We start from the raw sequence: 21,501 nt of genomic DNA on the forward strand, positions 1-21,501 counted from the left end.
TGTCTTAAAGGGAGGACCACGCCGACTGTATCTCTCAATGGTCAGTAACCATTTCAGGACTTTGGGAATAGATCTTCAGCCACTCAGAGAAGGTGAATGAAAAGATTTTTAGTCAGGATCTTTGCTGTGATGAACAGTACACTCTGTAGTGACCACAACTGACCTTATCCCCAGTGTCTCAGAGACATTCATGGCACAAAGCTCCATGTGGAGTCTTTTAGTGTGAGGAGGCTGTTACACTGATTTAACCCAGGGTTCTGCTTCACCAGGAAACTGAATATGTTTCACATAGAGTTACAGGTAAAGGTATGGATAAAAACCTTATGGACATCCAACAAAACATCCCTGAATCAGGATTCTGGTTCAGGAAAACTCTGAAGGACAGTGAACTAGTGAGTGCCAGACACTGGCTGGACTCACCGGGACCATGAGGCCAGCCCTAACAGGGCATCGGTCTGGGGAATCATGACATGTTCCCCTGCAACAGGAGTGGGCACTCCCCGATCAGGTCTCAGCCTCCAAAGCTGAACACAAATTCACAAAGAAATAGCTGTGTTTCTTCAAACAAAACTGAAACCACAGAAGGAATACGGAATAGTTACTTACATATTAAATGTTTGAAAATGATTGAACTAATTATCTCTCTCATCTGTTTCAGAGATAGTAGGAACTGCAGATGCTGGAGAATCTGAGATAACAAGGTGTCGAGCTGGATAAACACAGCAGGCCAAGAAACATCAGAGGAGCAGGAAAGCTGATGTTTCGGGCCTAAATCCTTCTTCAGAAATGGGGGAGGGGAAGGGGATTCTGAAATAAATAGGGAGAGAGGGGGAGGCGGATAGAAGATGGATAGAGGAGAAGATGGGTGGGGAGGAGACAGACAGGTCAAAGATGCGGGGATGGAGCCAGTAAAGGTGAGTGTAGGTGGGGAAGTAGGGAGGGAACAGGTCAGTCCAGGGAGGACGGACAGGTCAAGCGGGCGGAATGAGGTTAGTAGGTTGGAGATGGGAGTGGGGCTTGAGGTGGGAGGAGGGGATCGGTGAGAGGAAGAACAGGTTAGGGAGGCGGGGACGAGCTGGGTTGGTTTTGGGAAGCGGTGGGGGGAGGGGAGACTTTGAAGCTTGTCAAGTCCACATTGATACCATTGGGCTGCAGGGTACCCAAGCAGAATATAAATTGCTGTTCCTGCAACCTATAGGCAGAATCATTGTGGCACTGCAGGAGGCCCAAGATGGACATGTCATCTGTGGAATGGGAGGGGGAGAGTTGAAATGGTTCGCGACTGGGAGGTGCAGTTGTTTAGTGCGAACAGAGCGTAGGCGTTCTGCAAAGCGGTCCCCAAGCCTCCCCTTGGTTTCCCCGATGTAGAGGAGGCCACAACAGTTACTGTGGATGCAGTATACCACATTGGCAGATACTTTCCAGAACACCTACCTTCGGTTCGCACTAAACAACTGCACCTCCCAGTTGCAAACCATTTCAACTCCCCCTCCTATTCCTCAGACAAGAAGTCCATGCTGGGGCTCCTGCAGTGCCTCAACAATGCCACCCGAAGGTTGCAGGAACAGCAACTCATATTCCACTTGGGAATCCTGCAACTCAATGGTATCAATGTGGACTTCACAAGCGTCAAAATCTCCCCTCCACCTACCGCATCCCAAAACCAGCCCAGCTCGCGCCAGCCTCCCTAACCTGTCCTTCCTCCCACCTCAAGCCCCACCCCCATCTCCGACCTACTAACCTCATTCCATCCCCTTGACCTGTCCGTCCTCCCTGGACTGACCTATCTCCTCCCTACCTTCCCACCTACACTCACCTCTACAGGCTCCATCCCCAACTCTTTAACCGGGCTGTCTCCTCTCCACCTATCTTCTCCTCTATCCATCTTCAATCCACATCCCCCTCTCTCCCTATTTATTTAAGAACCTCCTTCCCCTGCCCCTTTTCGGTCGAGCCCAAAACGTCAGCTTTGCTGCTCCTATGATGCTGCTTGGCCTGCTGTGTTTATCCAGCTCTACACCTTGTTATCTCTTTTAGCTGTATTGATTTTGTGATTGTAAAGTAGGAAATGACTTTAAAATCAATGTGAGTTTGACATCCCCTCTCATCATCAGGGCTCTCTGCCCGAACATTGGAGAATTTTACATATTGCAATTTTACAAGTGAGAGTGAAAGGTATCATCACAAGAACAGAGCAGTTGCTGCCTGGATAGCAAGGAGCATTGGAAATCATTCCGTCTCTCAAATCTGCTCCACCATTCTAGATCATGGCTGATCAGTTACCTCAAACACCATTTGCTTGCATCATACTCGTATGAAAAATATCTTTAACATCAAGGAATCTGTTGATCTCTGTCTTAAAAACCAGTCTATCTTCTCCAATCCTGGTACCCTGGGAACTTCTGAATCATTGTGACAAGCGATCTCTGTCTAGGATTTCACAGCAGGTGAAGATTTGACATGCAAAATCCCAGTAGCTGAAAGCCTTGAGAAACACAGAATGTGAGTTGGACAGAGTTTTGATCAATAAATGATGGGAGACAGGCAGGAAATGGAGTTGAGACCACAGTCAGATTAGTCATGAACTGAAGCGCTGAATGGCCTATTCTTTTATTTCTTTGACGTTATGAACCACTGGCAGAACACTCCTAGAGCCATACCTCTGGAGACAATGCAGACAAGGCCATTTCACATTAGCCTGGGATTTATAGTTTATAAGAATTTTGAAGCTGTTGGATTTACATTGTACACTCACAGAAGGCGTTACTAGTAACTTTGCAAAGGGAATCAACACTGAATCTGTAATGCGACATAGACTTTAAATTAATTACAAATAAACACACCCAAAGGTTGATGATCGTGACTCACGTTCTTCAATCACAGGTATCTGAGATTTCACTGATAACGGGGACTGCAGACGCTGGAGAATCCGAGATAATAAACTGTGAGGCTGGGTGAACACAGCAGGACCAGCAGCATCTCAGGAGCACAACAGCTGACGTTTCGGGCCTAGACCCTTCATCAGAGAGGGAGATGGGGGGAGGGAACTGGAATAAATAGGGAGAGAGGGGGAGGCGGACCGAAGATGGAGAGTAAAGAAGATAGGTGGAGAGAGTATAGGTGGGGAAGTAGGGAGGGGATAGGTCAGTCCAGGGAAGACGGACAGGTCAAGGAGGTGGGATGAGGTTAGTAGGTAGATGGGGGTGCGGCTGGGGGTGGGAGGAAGGGATGGGTGAGAGGAAGAACAGGTTAGGGAGGCAGGGACAGGCTGGGCTGGTTTTGGGATGCAGTGGGGGAAGGGGATGAGCTGGGCTGGTTGTGTGGTGCAGTGGAGGGAGGGGACGAACTGGGCTGGTTTTGGGATGCAGTGGTGGAGGGGAGATTTTGAAGCTGGTGAAGTCCACATTGATACCATTAGGCTGCAGGGTTCCCAGGTGGAATATGAGTTGCTGTTCCTGCAACCTTCGGGTGGCATCATTGTGGCAGTGCAGGAGGCCCATGATGGACATGTCATCTAAGGAATGGGAGGGGGAGTGGAAATGGTTTGCCACTGGGAGGTGCAGTTGTTTATTGCGAACCGAACGGAGGTGTTCTGCAAAGTGGTCCCCAAGCCTCCACTTGGTTTCCCCAATGTAGAGGAAGCCACACCGGGTACAATGGATACAGTATACCACATTGGCAGATGTGCAGGTGAACCTCTGCTTAATATGGAAAGTCATCTTGGGGCCTGGGATAGGGGTGAGGGAGGAGGTGTGGTGGCAAGTGTAGCATTTCCTGCAGTTGCAGGTAAAGGTGCCGGGTGTGGTGGGGTTGGAGGGCAGTGTGGAGCGAACAGGGGAGTCACGGAGAGAGCGGTCTCTCCGGAAAGCAGACAAGGGTGGGGATGGAAAAATGTCTTGGGTGGTGGAGTCAGATTGTAGATGGCAGAAGTGTTGGAGGATGATGCGTTGTATCCGGAGGTTGGTGGGGTGGTGTGTGAGAACGAGGGGGATCCTCTTTGGGCGGTTGTGGCGGGGGCAGGGTGTGAGGGATGTGTTGCAGGAAATGCAGGAGACGCGGTCAAGGGCGTTCTCCCTCACCCCTATCCCAGGCCCCAAGATGACTTTCCATATTAAGCAGAGGTTCACCTGCACATCTGCCAATGTGGTATACTGTATCCATTGTACCCGGTGTGGCTTCTCTACATTGGGGAAACCAAGCGGAGGCTTGGGGACCGCTTTGCAGAACACCTCCGCTTGGTTCGCAGTAATCAACTGCACCTCCCAGTCACAAACCATTTCCACTCCCCCTCCCATTCTTTAGATGACATGTCCATCATGGGCCTCTTGCAGTGCCACAATGATGCCACCCAAAGGTTGCAGGAACAGCAACTCATATTCCGCTTGGGAACCCTGCAGCCTAATGGTATCAATGTGGACTTCACCAGCTTCAAAATCTCCCCTTCCCCCACTGCATCCCAAAACCAGCCCAGTTCGTCCCCTCCCTCCACTGCATCACACAACCAGCCCAGCTCATCCCCTTCCCCCAATGCTTCCCAAAACCAGCCCAGCCTGTCTCTGCCTCCCTAACCTGTTCTTCCTCTCACCCATCCCTTCCTCCCACCCCAAGCCGCACCTCCATTTCCTACCTACTAACCTCATCCCACCTCCTCGACCTGTCCGTCTTCCCTGGACTGACCTATCCCCTCCCTACCTCCCCACCTATACTCTCCTCTCCATCTTCGGTCCGCCTCCCCCCTCTCCCTATTTATTCCAGAACTCTCAACCCATCCCCCTCTCTGATGAAGGGTCTAGGCTCGAAACGTCAGCTTTTGTGCTCCTGAGATGCTGCTTGGCCTGCTGTGTTCATCCAGCTTCACACTTTATTATCTGAGATTTTAATGTCTTATTTACTGCCAAATTTTTCCAGACAGGAAAATATAATTTTTGAAGGTGTTACCTTTCATTCCTTGCACCATTCCAAGATTACAGATTTTCAAAAAAAGTTTGAAAAAAATTTTTTTAAACATTTTTGTTTTTTGCTTTTTAGATTTTTCTCTAAGTTCAATGTCCATGTCAAAATCTTTGATTCATTTTCCACACAATGGCTCACAATGGTTTAAATAATTTATTTTCCTTGTTTCTTACTTCCTCATCTTCCACTGGTGACAATTCTTCAAACTCATTGGTTGACTGTCCTGCTTGCCCTGCTTCTAGACACCAGGGGTCCCAAAGTGACAGTGAAAAGGGGGAAGTCTGTCCCAAAGAATACCCATCAAACCCTGTTGATGGCTTTTTAATATCAGAAGTAAGCCGCCTCCAACTACAAAAACTTTGCCAATGTCTTTTCTAAGTAAATCCTCAGAACCATCCATTTATGGTTCAGATGAAAGCTGAAATTCAACTTCTAAATCCGGGACACCAGACACTCAAAGTTATCTGAACATCCGTGATACTTAAAAGAACATTGCTGGATGCTCTTGAGGATTTTCCCAGTTTTTACATGATGCATAACTAATTTTACAAAATAAGTTATTCATAACTATAGACAAAGATTCTTGAGTAATTGACATGGGAATCCTGCTTTATGTGAATTTCTTTTTTGATATGTCATGCTCGCTGTTGTAAATCAAAATCACATAATATATAGTTCTGGAAGGAATGTTGAAGCAATTTATCACATGCACGCACAAAACAGCTCCAGGCATTCTCCTGTTTGAGCTTGTTTCAGTAAGATCAAGCCAAGACAAAGGAGAGCTGAAAATGTTAACTTTGAATCTGATGAAGGTCATTGCACTTATTTAAAGCACAAATCACAAAGAGCTTTCCTCTGTGTAATCAGAATTCATTTAATTTACAATCCACTGGCTCAGGAAACCTCCTTTTGCAGGAGCTGTGAAAATTTCCTTTTGCAGAGAAGAAGGAAACTATGCCAAAAACCTCTCCCATGTAACAGTCACACATGATCACACCCTGATGTGCACATGTTCTTCCAGAACCTTAGGCACAGCAAGCAGCACTGAGCCCCGCCATGCCAATACATCAGCACTGCTCCTGGGCAACTCTACCTCGTGATCAGGTTTAATGCAAAACATGCAGAAGAGAGTCTGAGTTGTGTGATGCTGTAACTACGACAGACTTTGCTAGCAGGTTGGAACTAGAACACCTCTAGACAGAGATGCCTGTTGTTAAATCATCCCGCATATATTGTTAATAAAATTATTCAAAGCAACACTGTGAAGTCTACTCGAAATCGACAAACCCAGACAAACACACTGACAATGAAATATTGTTCTCTGGAATGGACACATAGAACAGACAAATACAGCGCAGAACAGGCCCTTCGGCCCTCGATGCTGCGCCAACCTGTGACTAATCTAAGCCCCTCCCCCTACACTATCCCATCATCATCCATATGTTTATCCAAGGACTGTTTAAATGCCCCTAACGTGGCTGAGTTAACTACTTTGGCAGACAGGGCGTTCCACGCCCTTATCACTCACTGAGTAAAGAACCTGACTCTGACATCTGTCTTAAATCTATCACCCCACAATTTGTAGCTATGCCCCCTTGTACAAGCTGAAGTCATCATCCTCGGAAAAAGACTCTCTCTGTCCACCCCATCTAATCCTCTGATCATCTTGTAAAAATGTATTCTTTACCACAGAAGGCAGTTGAGACAAGGTTGTTAAGTTTAATTAAGGCTGAGATAGGCAGATAGATCTTTAATCTGGAAGGGAATCAAGGGTTATGGGAAAAAGCAAATATGTTCTCACTATAGATTGGAGCATCTGCAGTAATTTGCTCCTAGCAGGACTATGGAGGATAATCAAATCAGCCATGATATCATTGAATGGTGGAGTAGACTCAATGGGCTGAATGGTCTCTTTCTGCTCTTACATCTCAAGGGTCTTACATTAAAGCCATTGTTGTGCGGCTGAACTCTACAATGGAAATTGTCACCTAAAAGCTGTTATCAATATTAACAATCTGGCTGCATCTTCTTGCAAACATTTTATCATTGCCGCTACACTGTGAATGTGTAGTCTCCAGAACACCACCACTACTTCAGCAGGGAGTTGTCAATCCAGAACAAATTCACTAACCTGCTGCCAAACTGCCTCCAATGTGGACAGCCATTTAGTCTAAGCTCTTCAATGATCCCCCAACAGACCCAGTGAATCATACATGAAGCTTGGATGAACTCTCAGTATACCCTGATGGCTCAAACTATTCCTCACAAATAGCACACAAACACCAACCACTCAGAAACGATCACAATCAGTGCTGTCACCTTCTCTGCAGCTAGAGGTTCAAGTTTGCCCATCATGCCACTGTGCAGTTTCTAACCAAGCTTTGGTGTTGTGCACTTGAAGCAAGTCAAGGCAAGCAATTATTCACCACTCTTCACTCCAGCAACCTCAGTCTATGTTGAGTGAGCGAGTTAGTTGTAGGAAGCTATATATTACTGAGATATTGCCATTTGTTCAGGGGCTTCTTTTGCTACTACTGTACAACAACAGATGAGAAGGGAGTCATTAAATGTTGCCAAAGATACTTTTCTAACTTCAAAATCTTACTATCCAGGATAGGTGCCTATACAACTGGAATAATACTGAAAACAACAAAAGCTGGAGATCACAGCAGGTCAGACAGCATCCATGGAAAGGGAGAGCAATTCTGTTGAAGAGTCATCTAGATTCTAAACGTTAGCTTACTCTCTCTCCACGGATGCTGCCTGGCACACTGTGATCTCCAGCATTTGTTGTTTCCAAAACAGATTCCAGTATCTGCAGTAATTTGCTCCTACATTGGAATAATAACAATGCTCATATCACAATGACACACTATGTCCCAACTTCTTGCAACTGAGTGTCAAGGCTCCTTTCATCAAGTAGATAACAAAGTATGTGAAGTTCCTGGTTTATAACTAACACATGGTATAGTAAGTGATTCCAGATCCTGGAACCATGACATCGGGGGCACTAACATCAACAGTAACATTTACCGCTTACAGACAAGGTAACAGTTACTGTCCAAGGTTAGAAACTTCACAGTATGTTGTGAAACGGTTCTGCAGATGAATATTGAGTCATTTGCATTTGTAGAAGTGTTGGTGCTTAAGTTAAAACTATCTTTTCCTCAACCACAATCTTCCCACTTATAGGGCAGCACAGTACAGCTGGACACAGGTGGACAATGTCTGAAGCAAACATGATACTCAACATTTTACACAATTTAACAGTGCAGCAATTGAAGGGGAAAGGAGTGGAGCTAAATAAAGCAAAGTAAAACCAATCACTCTCATTGACTGAAGCATTTTATGAACAGTAGTAATTTGTCCTTAGCTTGAACTGAAAAAAAAAGACTGTGTCTGAGTTCCCTAGTGACTTAATTTCGGAACACAGTGCTAAACATGGAACTGGAATCAACATAAGCTGTCAAGTTTTAGCCCAGTACTTTAGTTCTTTAATAAACTTTACTTATAAATTATAAATTGACATTCATCTCTTGTTTTATGTTGGTCTACGTATTGAAGAATACAACTTGTAGTTTGTATTCTAAGTGTTAACTCCAATTTCTTACAAACTGGGCCAGTCGTTCTGAATGGCCCTTCACTTTTAACTACAGATTTTGCTCCAGCTGTGAGGTTACTGTGGATGGCTGCACCAACAGCATGCCTGTAGACAGAAGCCTAGCTCAGAGGTGAAGGCTCCCTGCCTCACAACACCTTCCATCACTAGCTTTGCCTACATAGTCAGCTTTGTATAACCACTAACTGCTGCTCAACCCGAACCTTACTCCTTTCAAATTCGCCTCTTTTCAGCATCTCACACTGTTCCACCTCTCACAGCCTCTTTGGGTCACAGTCATAAAGCCATACAGCACGGAAGCAGACCCTTTGGCCCAACTAGTCCATGCTGAACACAATCCCGAATTAAACTAGTCCCACCTGCCTGCTCCTGGCCCAGATCCCTCCAAACCTTTCCTATTCATGTACTTATCTAAATGTCTTTTAAACGTTGTAACTGGGCCCACATCCACCACTTCCTCAGGATATTTATTCCACACATGAACTACCCTTTGTGTAAAAAATTTGCCCACGTCTTTTTTTAAACCTCTCTCCTCTCACCTTAAAAGTGTGCCTCCTTGTCTTGAAATCCCCCATCCTAAGGAAAAGGCAACTACCATTAACTCTATCTATACCCTTCACGATTTTATAAGCTTCTATGAGGTCACCTCTCAACTTCCCATGCTCTAGTGAGAAAGTCCCAGCCTACCCAGCCTTTCTTTATAACTCAATCCTTCCACACCTGGTAACATCCTGTTTATTAAGTGCAAACCAAGTCAAATTTCCCACCAAAGTTTTGATCATGACTTTCCTCACTAAGCCTCTGCACTAAACAACTTTTTATTCTCAGTGATTTAACCTCCATCTGAACTCAATATGGTTCATCCCCTTTGAACTCTGCCCTGTCATTCTTAATCTGTCCATCCATTGAAACCCAAAGCCTCCAATCAGGAACACTTCTTTGACCTTTCCATCTCACCTGCACTCACTATTTCCATTATTTCTACCACCAAGAAAGCCATTTCTGTCATGCCCTTGGATCACTCAATACCACATCCCTCTTCCTTGCCCTGATCCGACGTCCTTTTCTAACCATTCCCGGGCAAAACTCTCCAACTTCACTAACAAGTGAACCTTCAAAGTACCAACCCTCTAGCCTTTAAACTCCCAGTCACTGGATTTCAGCATCCACTGATTTAATTAACCTCATCCTCGTCTCATTCTTTAATGTTCCAGACTCCAATAAATCCATCACACTCACCCCCTGTCCACTCCCACTGTTTGACTGTTATGCCATGCCCTTAAGTCTAAAGAATGCAGACTTGAAAGATTAAGATGGGCACCTAGTTTAGTAACTCTCCCCAAGATCTGAACACCATTGAACTTGGCTCGATCTGTTCAAACCATTCACTATCCCAAGTACACTGACATCCATGGATGAACCTCAGTTTTTCTTTGAGCTCCAAACCATCTGCTCAATCTTCTCCCACTCTATCCTCATCTCCAGAAACAAGCGACGTGCTTGCTCCTCATGAACCTCCTTGTGTTTATAATTAAGACAATCCAATCAGCACTCACTGCACTTTCCTCCCTTTTACCACTAATCTGCCCAATGATCTCAAAAGGTCCCCTTGCCACAGCCTTAAAGATGCATCTGTCTCACGTTTGTCATCTGTCTCTCCACATACCCCCTTGAGCACATCTTGCTGACAAGAACCCTCTCCAGCTTCCTTGATGCTATTTTCACTAAAATACAGGTGTGGCGGCCTCCAGGTTGCTGTGTTGGACAATATTGTGTATGTTCTTTTCTCCTTGGGTGTTGTTCCTCCCTTCTATAAATCTGCTGTCTCAAACCTCTCTCTAACTTTAGACAACTCTGTCCTCACAAACAACTCTCCTGCCTCCAATCTTCCTTTTCCATTTTTTCAAAATTCATTCAAGGGATGTGTGCATTGCTGGCTGGGTCAGCATTAATTGATGGTGGCGGTGATGGTGAGCTGCCTTCTTGAAACACTGCATTCCTTGGTTTACCTACAGTGCCATTAGGAAGGGGCTTCTGAGACTTGGACTCAGGGACACAGGTTCGCTCGAGTTATGGATGATGGTCATTTGGTTTAATCTAATCATCCAAACAAAACCAATCTTCAATTCCACCCCAGCCCCTTCAAATCCCATTATTTCTGAAATGATTCCCCACCTCATCCTGGGGGTTTATTCCACACATTGACCATTCTGTGCGCAAACAGCAATTTGCAATTAACAACCTTTCCTTTACCTTTTATTACATTGAAGGTGAACACAAAGCAGCCAATGAAGCAGTGGAACAGAAAGTGTCCTTTGGGCCTCTTACAACATGAGACTAAAGTATCAAAAATAAATGAAACAACTTTGGAGGTTTTACATTTTTGTTTTGCTACAAACAGCGTCAGTTTAGAAGAGTTTCCTCCATGCTTCAGTTCCTAGTTCCCTTTCTATTGGCATCAGAGCACTGCTCCAAAACCAGGCTGCAAAGAAATGAACTGACCTGTGGGCATGCAGCAGGTGAGACGTGGACAACTACTTTCTAACCTGGGGTTGAGGGGAGGGGGCAGTACCACTGCAGCAGAAGAGCCCCTTTGCTAAACTTTATATAATTACTGTGGCTGTGAAGGTATCAAAGGTTTGGGGTGTGCCTGAGTAAGTCACATCGTCATTTACATCTCAAAATAAAATCCATTTAGCAGCACATTATAAAACAGTGTATCACACAGTGCTCACCACCACCACCTGCAAGTATTCTGGCTCAATGTGTAAGCTGATAAGGCAAAAGGGCTGTTGAAGTACAAGTAGCAGTGTTCCCACCTCAGGATCAGGAGATTCTGGGTTCAAGTCCCACCTGCTGCAGAGGAGCATCTGGGCAGATAGGCTGATTATAAATATCCAGCTGCCCACACTTAGGGCCTCCCTCTAGGCCAAAAGGCTTTCGCTCAAGTTGCACCCTGCCCCAAATATTGGGGGGAACAAGATCCGACAAATAGTGATGTGATAATGACCACAAAATCTGGTCGTATGACGCCAATTGCTGGATAAATGTTGGCCAGCACACCCAACAGAATACTCATAGTCTTCTCTGAAACATTGTTAAATGGTATCTAGTGTGACCAGGGAGTTGATTTGGTAATTTATCCTAAAGACATCACCATAAACAGTGCAGCACTCCTTTAGTTTAGCACTGGGGTAGGGGGTGGGTGGTCCGGCCCTCATTGTTGCGCCTAAGCCCTGGAGTGGAACATAAACACCAAACCTCGCAGCGAGGCAATGTGAGCCAGTTTGGAACAGAGCAGAATGACATTTCCATGTTTACTTCTGTGATCAGAGAAAATGTGTACCACTCGACAGGCAATGTTACCTGATACAGGTTAACCCACATTCCTTTGAACTATCACTTACACACTGATACACTAAGGACTGAGCAGATATAGCAGCATGCTTGCAGTGGCCACAGGCAGCTCAGCACAATTAGAGAAAGCTGTTCCTGTGGCTGTCACAGAAGATGAACTCAGCCAAACTGAAACCTATGGAGCATCCTGAGGGTTCTCTGTATGCATGTGTGTCTCCATGCTCATGTTTTCATGTGTGTGTGCGTGTGTGTTTGAGAGTGTGTGCATTTGTATATATGTCTGTATTTGTGTGTGTATCCACGTGTGTGTTTGAATATTTACATTTATCTGGAGTGTTTATGTGCATGTGTGTGCGCGCGTGTATGCGGGTACCTGTGACCATGAGCGCCTGTGCATGTGTGTGTGTTTATGTGTATGTGCCCATGTGCACACGTGGGTGCCTGTGGCCTTGTGTGTGCCTCTGTGTGTGCACATACACATGCCCATGACTGTGAGATTGCGTGTGTGTGTGTGTGTGTGTGTGTGTGTGTGTGTGTGTGTGTGTGTGTGTGTAAGCTGGCAAGTGAGAGAGAGTGAGTCTGAGTTCCTGTGTCTGTGTTTGTGTGTGCGTGGATCTCAGGTTACGTCTGAGGTTGCAATGAAGGACTCTCCTTAACCTCTCTCCTTGCCTGACGTGCGGTGACCCTCACATTAAACCCCTATCAGTCGTCTCTGAGCCAGCATCCGCATGGTCCTCTGGGCCTTTGGCATGCATATGCAACTGTTGGACTGCAACTCATGATTAAACTTGGATCAGTTTAAGAATAATAAAAATAACCTCTTTCTTTGTCACACTTAAGGAAATCCATCCTGTTTGTTCTTTTATGATCACAGAGGGTAAACAGCAAAGTAAGTAGCCACAGCACTCGCTTCATACACCCGGCCACCAGCTGGGTAGGTGTTCTTGAATCTTTTCTTTCAAACAAGGTATCAGCTTCAACTTCGTTTGTTTTGTAAACTTGTTCACAAATTCAAAACTAACCTTAAGACTGTATAAGAGTCTAAAGCCATTAAATCTGGTCTCTAATGCTAACTTGGCAGAGTTACATGTTTGGAATTTATGAGGAAACTCAGTTTACACAGAATGGAGTGAGGCCACCAAAGTAATAAGCTGCAGACAGTCACAGAATTTGCTATTTCTTTAAAATTTGTTGAATAAATTATTTTCTAGCTGTAACACCTGCTCATGGACCCTGGTCACTGTCGAACCCAGGTTGAGTACAGTACAAAGCTGCAATAATGCTTCTCCCCTGCCCAGCTTTAGGCACAAGGTTGCGAAGCAAGTTTTTTGTGTTTCTGTTCACTGCTTTTAAAACGTCACCTTTTAACCAATCATCAACCTTTCCTGAGAGTTAGGTACAGCACTTTCTTTGGTCCACATACCTGGAACTGACTGGTACTGGCACCGACACCTATGTTGATTTGTAATCATTAGTCTGTAACCAGCTTGCTGAGTCCATGGGGGGAGATTCTGCAGATTTTGCACTTCATCACTTTGAGATCATTCTCCGGAATTTGAACAATGATACTGCATCCTCTATAACTTTAGGTGGAAAACCCCTTGGAGGGCCCCAGTCCTCACTCCCAAATTCAAGGACATGTATCATTCACTGGGTGAAACTTCATGTTTGAAATGTGCAACACACTCAGGTCTCCAGAACATTACCTGGGTCTCTGGACTAAAAAGTTAGTGATAATCCCACTTAGCTGTCACCCACCTGGCTAGTCCAGTTTAATTTCTGGCCAATGGTAATTCCCAGGATGTCAATGGTGGAATTTTCAGCAATGGTGATGCCATTTAATGTTATGGTAAAGGGTTAATTTCTCTCTTATTAGAGATGGTCCTAGCCTGGAAATTGTGTGCCACCAATATGACTTGCCACTTGTCAGCTCAAGCCTGGATAATGCCCAGGTCTTGTTGCATTTGAGCATGGACTGCTTCAGTATCAGAACAATCATTTATGGTGCTGAACATTGTGCAATCATCCCCACTTTTGACCTGATGATGGAGGGAAAGTCACTGATGGGGAGCTAAAAATGGTTGAGCTGTCGACACCACCCTGAGGAATTCCTACAGAAATGTCCTGAAACGGAGATGACTGACCTCCAATTAACAACAACCATCTTCCTGTGTGTCAGGTATGACTCCAACCAGCAGAGTTTTTGCTGCTTCCCATTGATATCATTCTTGCTCAGGCTCCTTGATATCACACTCAGTTCAAATGCAGTCAATTGACGTCAAGAGCTGTCACGTTCACCTCACCTGTGGAATTCAAGAGGTGAAGTGCTCCCCTCACTACCTGCTGTAGATTCAGTCTAGCAGCTACATCCTTTAGGTCCTGACCAGCTCAGTTTGTAGTGCTGCCACTGAGCCAATCCCGATGGTGGATTACTGGTGATGACAGTGTAGTTTCCAGTGCTTAGGCTGACGGCAAATAATTTGTTCTCCTTTTTTTTTAGACTTTAGAGTGGTTTGATACAATTGAGTGGCTTGTTAGAGCATTTCAGCAGGTAGTTAAGTGTCAATTAACATCACTGCGGGTCAGGAGTCACATGCAGACTAGACCAGGTAAAGACAGCAAATTTCTCTCCCTAAAGGAAACAGGGTGGGTTTTTATGACAATGGACAATGTGGTTGTCCTTAGCCCGACTACTGACCTCGAGAATTTATTGAATTCAAAAATTTCACTACGTGCTATGGTGGGATAAAAACCAATATTCAGGCCAAGGCCAGGATTACAAATCCAGTGACATACCGCTTCACCAGTGCCCCTCCCCCTTGATTCGGAAACATTAACTCCACTTTTCTCTCTCCGCCTATGCTGCTTTGACCTGTCGAGTACTCCCATCATTTTCTGCTTTATTTCAAATATTCAACATCCAACATACACAAGGTTTCAGGTTTGTTTACTGAGGTGGTCTGACCAGCCAAGCTATGAGGTTCCTTTAAGTTTTGCCAACCTTCCTTTTCAAAGAGCAAAGAACAAAAGAACAAAGAAAATTACAGCACAGGAACAGGCCCTTCATCTCTCCAAGCCTGTGCCGTTCCAGATGCTCTATCTAAACCTGACTCCTATTTTCCAAAGGATCTGTATCCCTCTGCTCCCTACCCATTCATGTATCCGTCTAGATACATCTTAAATGACACTATCGTGCCCGCCTCTACCACTTCCGCTGGCAACGCCTTCCAGGCACCCACCACCCTCTGTGTAAAGAACTTTCCATGCATATCTCCCATAAACTTTTCCCCTCGTACTTTGAAATCATGACACCCAGTAATTGAATCCCACACTCTAGGACTCATAGCACTTCTTGCTACCCACCCTGTCTATACCTCTCATGATTTTATAGACCTCAATCAGGTCCCCCCTTCACTTCCGTCTTTCTAACATAAATAATCCTAATCTACTCAACCTCTCTTCATAGCTAGAACCCTCCATACCAGGTAACATCCTGGTGAACCTCATCTGCACCATCTCCAAAGCATTCACATCTTTTTGGTAATGTAACAACCAGAACTGTGCACAGTACTCCAAATGTGGCCGAACCAAAGTCTTATACAACTGCAACATGACCTGCCAACTCTTGTACTCAATATCCTGTCCGATGAATGAAAGCATGCCGTATGCCTTCTTGACCATTCTATTGACCTGCATTGCCATCTTGAGGGTACAATGGGCCTGAACACCCAGGTCTCTGTGCATCAACTTTCCACAGAGCTTTTCCATTTACTGTATAGTTTGCTTTTCGTGGTCTCTGGCTCATTAAAAGACAAGCTGGAAGCCTGGTAATCTCTCTCTCCTGGTGTCCTGTCATTCTGATTAATTGTGGTGCCTCTATCACCATCACTCACCACATTTGCCCCCCACCCCACACACACAGCCATGAAGATCAGCTCACTCTTGACAGTTGAACTCACAGGTTTTTCATCCTGGGGCTCAGGGAGTCGCCGGATTAAATTTCTAAGCAGTAGCGCCTGGAAAAATCACCTTGTCTTAACTGTCCATGTTTTATTAGGAATTTTAATGATTCCCATTTAACTTTCTGATTGGAATGGGATTATCCAGGAACCATCAGCAATTGTTGAATCTGTTACAACATTCATTGAAAAGCATTTCCTAGTAAACACAAGTTTTTTTTTCACTTCTCCACACTGTCAAACATCCTGCTTTTACTCTGCTGATTGTAGCAGAGTCTTTCATCCTCAAAGTTCCTTTAGTATAAATGAACATTTAAGGATTAAACAATTGGGTCAGGTTACATATCAAACTTCACTCATCATCTTTACATTCTACATCAGAGGTTAGCAGGTTGACAAAGATACCAACAGGCTCCTTGTTTTTGCCAACACATTAAGCCACCATCACATAATGTTCATCATTCATGAGTCATTTTTTCAGCATTAACACTGTTGTCTGGAGCAACAGTCAAATGGCTGAAATGCATCTAACTACAATTCAAAAATGCTGCCATCTGTGTGTTCCAACGCTGCCAGTCACCCCCTGAAGACTGCCAGTCCCCTGCAATTAGAAAACCATCCCCTACTGCGATACACAATAAAACACACACGTTCCTATTGCAAAACATTTCCAAATACTTTCAGATGGAAAACATCCATGGTTCAGCCAAAGTAGAAAAACAGAGTTGGAGGGGAGTAGAACAGCAGTGAGTGAAAAAGTCAGCACCAAACTTTTAGCAGCAGCTTTATCACAGCTTAATAAAGATAATCACCTTCCTTTGATCAGTCAACAATCAACACAAAATCATTAAGTTAGTCCCAGAACACCACAGAGATTAACAGGGCTGTGGATTATCAGATGTTGCTTCAGCATCTGTAACGGAGAAGAAAACTAGACTCTGACCCAGAGCAGCAATAACTATCAGATATAGTTTCTGAAGAAGGGTCTGGACTCAAAACGTCAGCTTTCTTGCTCCTCTGATGCCGCTTGGCCTGCTGTGTTCATCCAGCTCTACACCTCGTTATCTCAATAACTATCAGATATTGTATTTCACAACTGCCACCCCTCCTGGACCTAACAGAATCACATTGGAGTCCCTGCATTTCTGTTCCCTGGTCAAAAAGCAGTTTCAAGAAGTCTGGCCTCCAGACTGGCCTCACTGCCTTCCTAAACCACAAGCACAAGAATCAAACATTTTCCAGAACGTTGGACTGAAAAATTTTATTGATTATCAAGACAAGTAGTTACATTGTTTATAACTTATTATCCAGGAGGAAACTACTCAAAGTTTGTTCATAAGCAATTTAACCACCAAACATCTCAAACAATCTGACTTGCCTGGACCTTGCAGCAGACAATCACAGGCCCTGGAGTTGACAGCACAACACCAAATCAGGACTGCAGGGGACCATTTGATTAACTGCTCCTTTGTCAGTGTTTCCACTGGAGGCACAATCAACTGCTTATAGTCCTCCTTATTCACATTTCAGCCCTGACACAGGGTAGGAGAAACTGGGGTGGGCTTGCGGGGGGATAAAAGATTAAAGATTGGGAACTGTGACATCAAATGGTCATGTGTGGTGTGCTGCCATGGTTCACATGCAGTTTCACATCAATGGAAGTACCACCAATGGCTGGGTCCTACATTCTACTGGATAAAATTTAATATAACCCTTCCCTGTTTCCCAGGGTCTGGGAAAGGTGTCTCTAAAATTGAGACAGCAATACTTTTAGGTTGTTGGAATTGTTGGGAGAATCAAACTGTAATGTTTGCTTGTTCTCAATGTGCAAAGTCTGCGTGGAAACGAACTGCTCTAGTAACTCTGTATGGATATAAAGATATTTCTTTGAATAAATATATTTTTGAAATAAAACAAATTGAGACAGCAATGACCTGTTCAAACAGGTAGGTTCCTGTTATTGCCCTGGTCTGAAGTCACAGTGAACAGGAAGCTTCCCCAGAGTCTCAATCACAGCCTGTCCACACCACGCTGCCCATCAGTAACCCCTTCCCCAGAGCAGAGCACCCACCACATGCTTCCCAATTGCTGTGCTACCCCACTTTGCTGATCCATTCAGCAACTTCCTGCAGAGGTGTTTTTAGTCATTATTTGTTACTCATTAGCTGAACTAAACTGATCTGCTCTGGAGAACTGTTGCATTAAATACAGCTGGGAAACCTGAATTTCTACGCAACAGACTCTTTCTAGAGACTAGAAATAATGACATACCTGCTTCTTCACGCATGCTATCTTGAACACAGATAATTGGGGCCTTTCTGCATCTTGAATTCCAGACAAAACAATCTCCCTCCACCTGGCCCTGCACAGCAGTATTATTGCCAGAGTTTCCTAGTCACCTCTTCCTGAAGTCTTTGCAGGTTTTCCAGAACTTACTTTGTAATAAGAGCATACCACAAAGAGACACTGAACAAATTATCATCAAAAATCAGCACTGGAAGATGGTGTGAAATAGCTCTTGATTTTCTAGCAGCATGTGGAGATACCGGGATTGAATTGGACCAGGTGATCACTCCTAATAAAGCTTTTCTGATGAAGTGTCTAGGCCTGAAACATCAGCATTTGTGCTGCTAAGATGCTGCTTGGCCTGCTGTGTTCATCCAGCTCCACACTTTGTTATCTTGGATTCTCCAGCATCTGCAGTTCCCATTATCTCTGAACCTAATACCTGCTCTCTAAAGAAAGTTTGCTTTTGCAAGTCATCTGTAGTGTGTCAGCTGTAGACTTTGCTGAAACATTATTTGCATGTCGCACAAAATGAAATACAACCACAAACACAAATTCTGAATACACTGATAATGTATAGGGTGTGGCTTTCACTAGTTATACTCATAGTTAAAAGCTAAAAACAATTTGGAATGAAAAACAGATACAGTATATCTCATTTAAACATTGATTCCTGACTTTCAGCTGAAAAATCCAACCTCCTTGTATGCACTACCGACCCACCAACGATGCTTAATCTCTCCTAGTGTTTGATAGAATCATTAATGGGAGCCTCCTGGTGACTCAGATACATGTAAATATCATTTTGTAAAAATAAGAATTATCTTGGGTTTTCATTTTGTTCTCAATATGCAAGGACTGCATAGAACCGAACTCTCTAGTGACTACGTATGCATTTAAGATTTTTTATGAATAAAGTATATTTTTGAGATAAACAAAATTAAGTGTTGCACAATGAAACATCCGCTCAGCTTCTTCTCCTGCACCTACACCTTTTGTGTTCCTTTGGGGCCAGTTGGAGGGCTCGGTTACTCCACATTGTGAGGTGGTGAGAGACAGTGAATCTCATCCTTCTAAAATATTACGGTGTAAAAGTTTATCCCTTACATTTTAATTAAAGTAGGTTGACTTATACACAGGTACATACGGTAATATGTCCTCAATTGCGATTAGGGATGGGCAATAAATGCTGGCCCAACCAGCAACACCCACATCCCATAAACAAATAAAACATGTAGGTGAGACGAAAACAGGTGAAAGAGAATTCTGACCATTAATAAATAAACTGCAAAGTGTTCAGGCATAACCGCAAGCTGTTGACAGATTTGGTCAGGTTTTGCTCTCCATTTTCAGACTGCATTGATCATTTGCCAGCCCATGTCCCTTTGTGCAGTTTACATGTTACACTATATTGGGGCTGACAAATTAGATTCTGTCTAGTGGAATAAAACGGGACAGCTAAATGTTGAAGTACATGATGGATTCTGTTGGAATGCAGGGCTGAAATATAAACAGGCCTACAACTGGTGGTTATACAGTATTCCTTACAAAGATCACTTTAGCTGGACTTCACAGAAAAGGAAAAAAATCTTTATTACCCACACCATCTCTGAACACTGATCTATTCTTCTTTATTTCAGTTACATTTAGTTCAGAATGAGAATTCTAATAGTATTAATAATGAACTGAGTGGAATGCTCTTAACATTTCAATGCCAGCCTCTTCCCTTCTCATGCAAATCAATTTACCCTGGCCTTGGTGCTTCTAGCCACAATTCTTTCAAATATGTTGATGTTCAAACTTGGGAGTTGCTGTACATTGCCACCGATTGCACTTGCACTGAACCTCCAGGCGAGATTCTGGATGACACTCAGTAAATTGTAGCACAATGCATTCTGCTCTGCTGGTGGACAGTATTTATAAAGTCTCAGTGAGTAACAGTACAATGCTAAAGGTTATACTTGTGACAGAGATTCAGCTATGTTTTCCCAGAGGGTGCGGTATGCAGAGGCTCCTTCTGCACCCAGGGCTCAGGCATGTTCACTGAGACCAGTATCTCCATGGTCAACGAGGTTGCTGTTCAAATGGGAGAACAGCTACTTGCCTGAGGTTAATGAGGTGTGAGGCTAAATGAACACAGCAGGCCCAGCAGCATCTCAGGAGCACAAAAGCTGACGTTTCGGGCCTAGACACTTCATCAGAGAGGGGGATGGGGTGAGGGTTCTGGAATAAATAGGGAGCGAGGGGGAGGCGGACCGAAGATGGAAAGAAAAGAAGATAGGTGGAGAGGAGAGTATAGGTGGGGAGGTAGGGAGGGGATAGGTCAGTCCAGGGAAGACGGACAGGTCAAGGAGGTGGGATGAGGTTAGTAGGTAGGAGATGGGGGTGCGGCTTGGGGTGGGAGGAAGGGATGGGTGAGGGGAAGAACAGGTTAGGGAGGCAGAGACAGGTTGGACTGGTTTTGGGATGCAGTGGGTGGAGGGGAAGAGCTGGGCTGGTTTTGGGATGTGGTGGGGGAAGGGGAGATTTTGAAGCTGGTGAAGTCCACATTGATACCATTGGGCTGCAGGGTTCCCAAGCGGAATATGAGTTGCTGTTCCTGCAACCTTTGGGTGGCATCATTGTGGTACTGCAGGAGGCCCATGATGGACATGTCATCTAAAGAATGGGAGGGGGAGTGGAAATGGTTTGCGACTGGGAGGTGCAGTTGTTTATTGCGAACCGAGTGGAGGTGTTCTGCAGAGCGGTCCCCAAGCCTCCGCTTGGTTTCCCCAATGTAGAGGAAGCCACACCGGGTACAGTGGATGCAGTATACCACATTGGCAGATGTGCAGGTGAACCTCTGCTTAATGTGGAATGTCATCTTGGGGCCTGGGAGAGGGGTGAGGGAGAAGGTGTGGGGGCAAGTGTAGCATTTCCTGCGGTTGCAGGGGAAGGTGCCGGGTGTGGTGGGGTTGGAGGGCAGTGTGGAGCGAACAAGGGAGTCATGGAGAGAGTGGTCTCTCCGGAAAGCAGACAAGGGTGGGGATGGGAAAATGTCTTGGGTGGTGGGGTCGGATTGGAGATGGCGGAAGTGTCGGAGGATGATGCGTTGTATCCGGAGGTTGGTGGGGTGATGTGTGAGAACGAGGGGGATCCTCTTTGGGCAGTTGTGGCGGGGGCGGGGTGTGAGGGATGTGTTGCGGGAAATGTGGGAGACGCGGTCAAGGGCGTTCTCGACCACTATGGGGGGAAAGTTGCAGTCCTTGAAGAACTTGGACATCTGGGATGTGCGGGAGTGGAATGCCTCATCGTGGGAGCAGATGCGGCGGAGGTGGAGGAATTGGG

At 45.0% G+C, this 21,501-nt stretch overlaps 1 protein-coding gene across 3 annotated transcripts in view; it reads right to left on the reverse strand.

The window, feature by feature from the left end:
* Positions 1–21,501, reverse strand: part of LOC125465033 (uncharacterized protein KIAA1522 homolog) — a 201,625-nt gene that overhangs the window by 162,042 nt on the left and 18,082 nt on the right. The window lies entirely within an intron of this gene.

Source organism: Stegostoma tigrinum, chromosome 24 (assembly GCF_030684315.1).
Source record: "Stegostoma tigrinum isolate sSteTig4 chromosome 24, sSteTig4.hap1, whole genome shotgun sequence".
Lineage (NCBI taxonomy): Eukaryota > Metazoa > Chordata > Chondrichthyes > Orectolobiformes > Stegostomatidae > Stegostoma > Stegostoma tigrinum.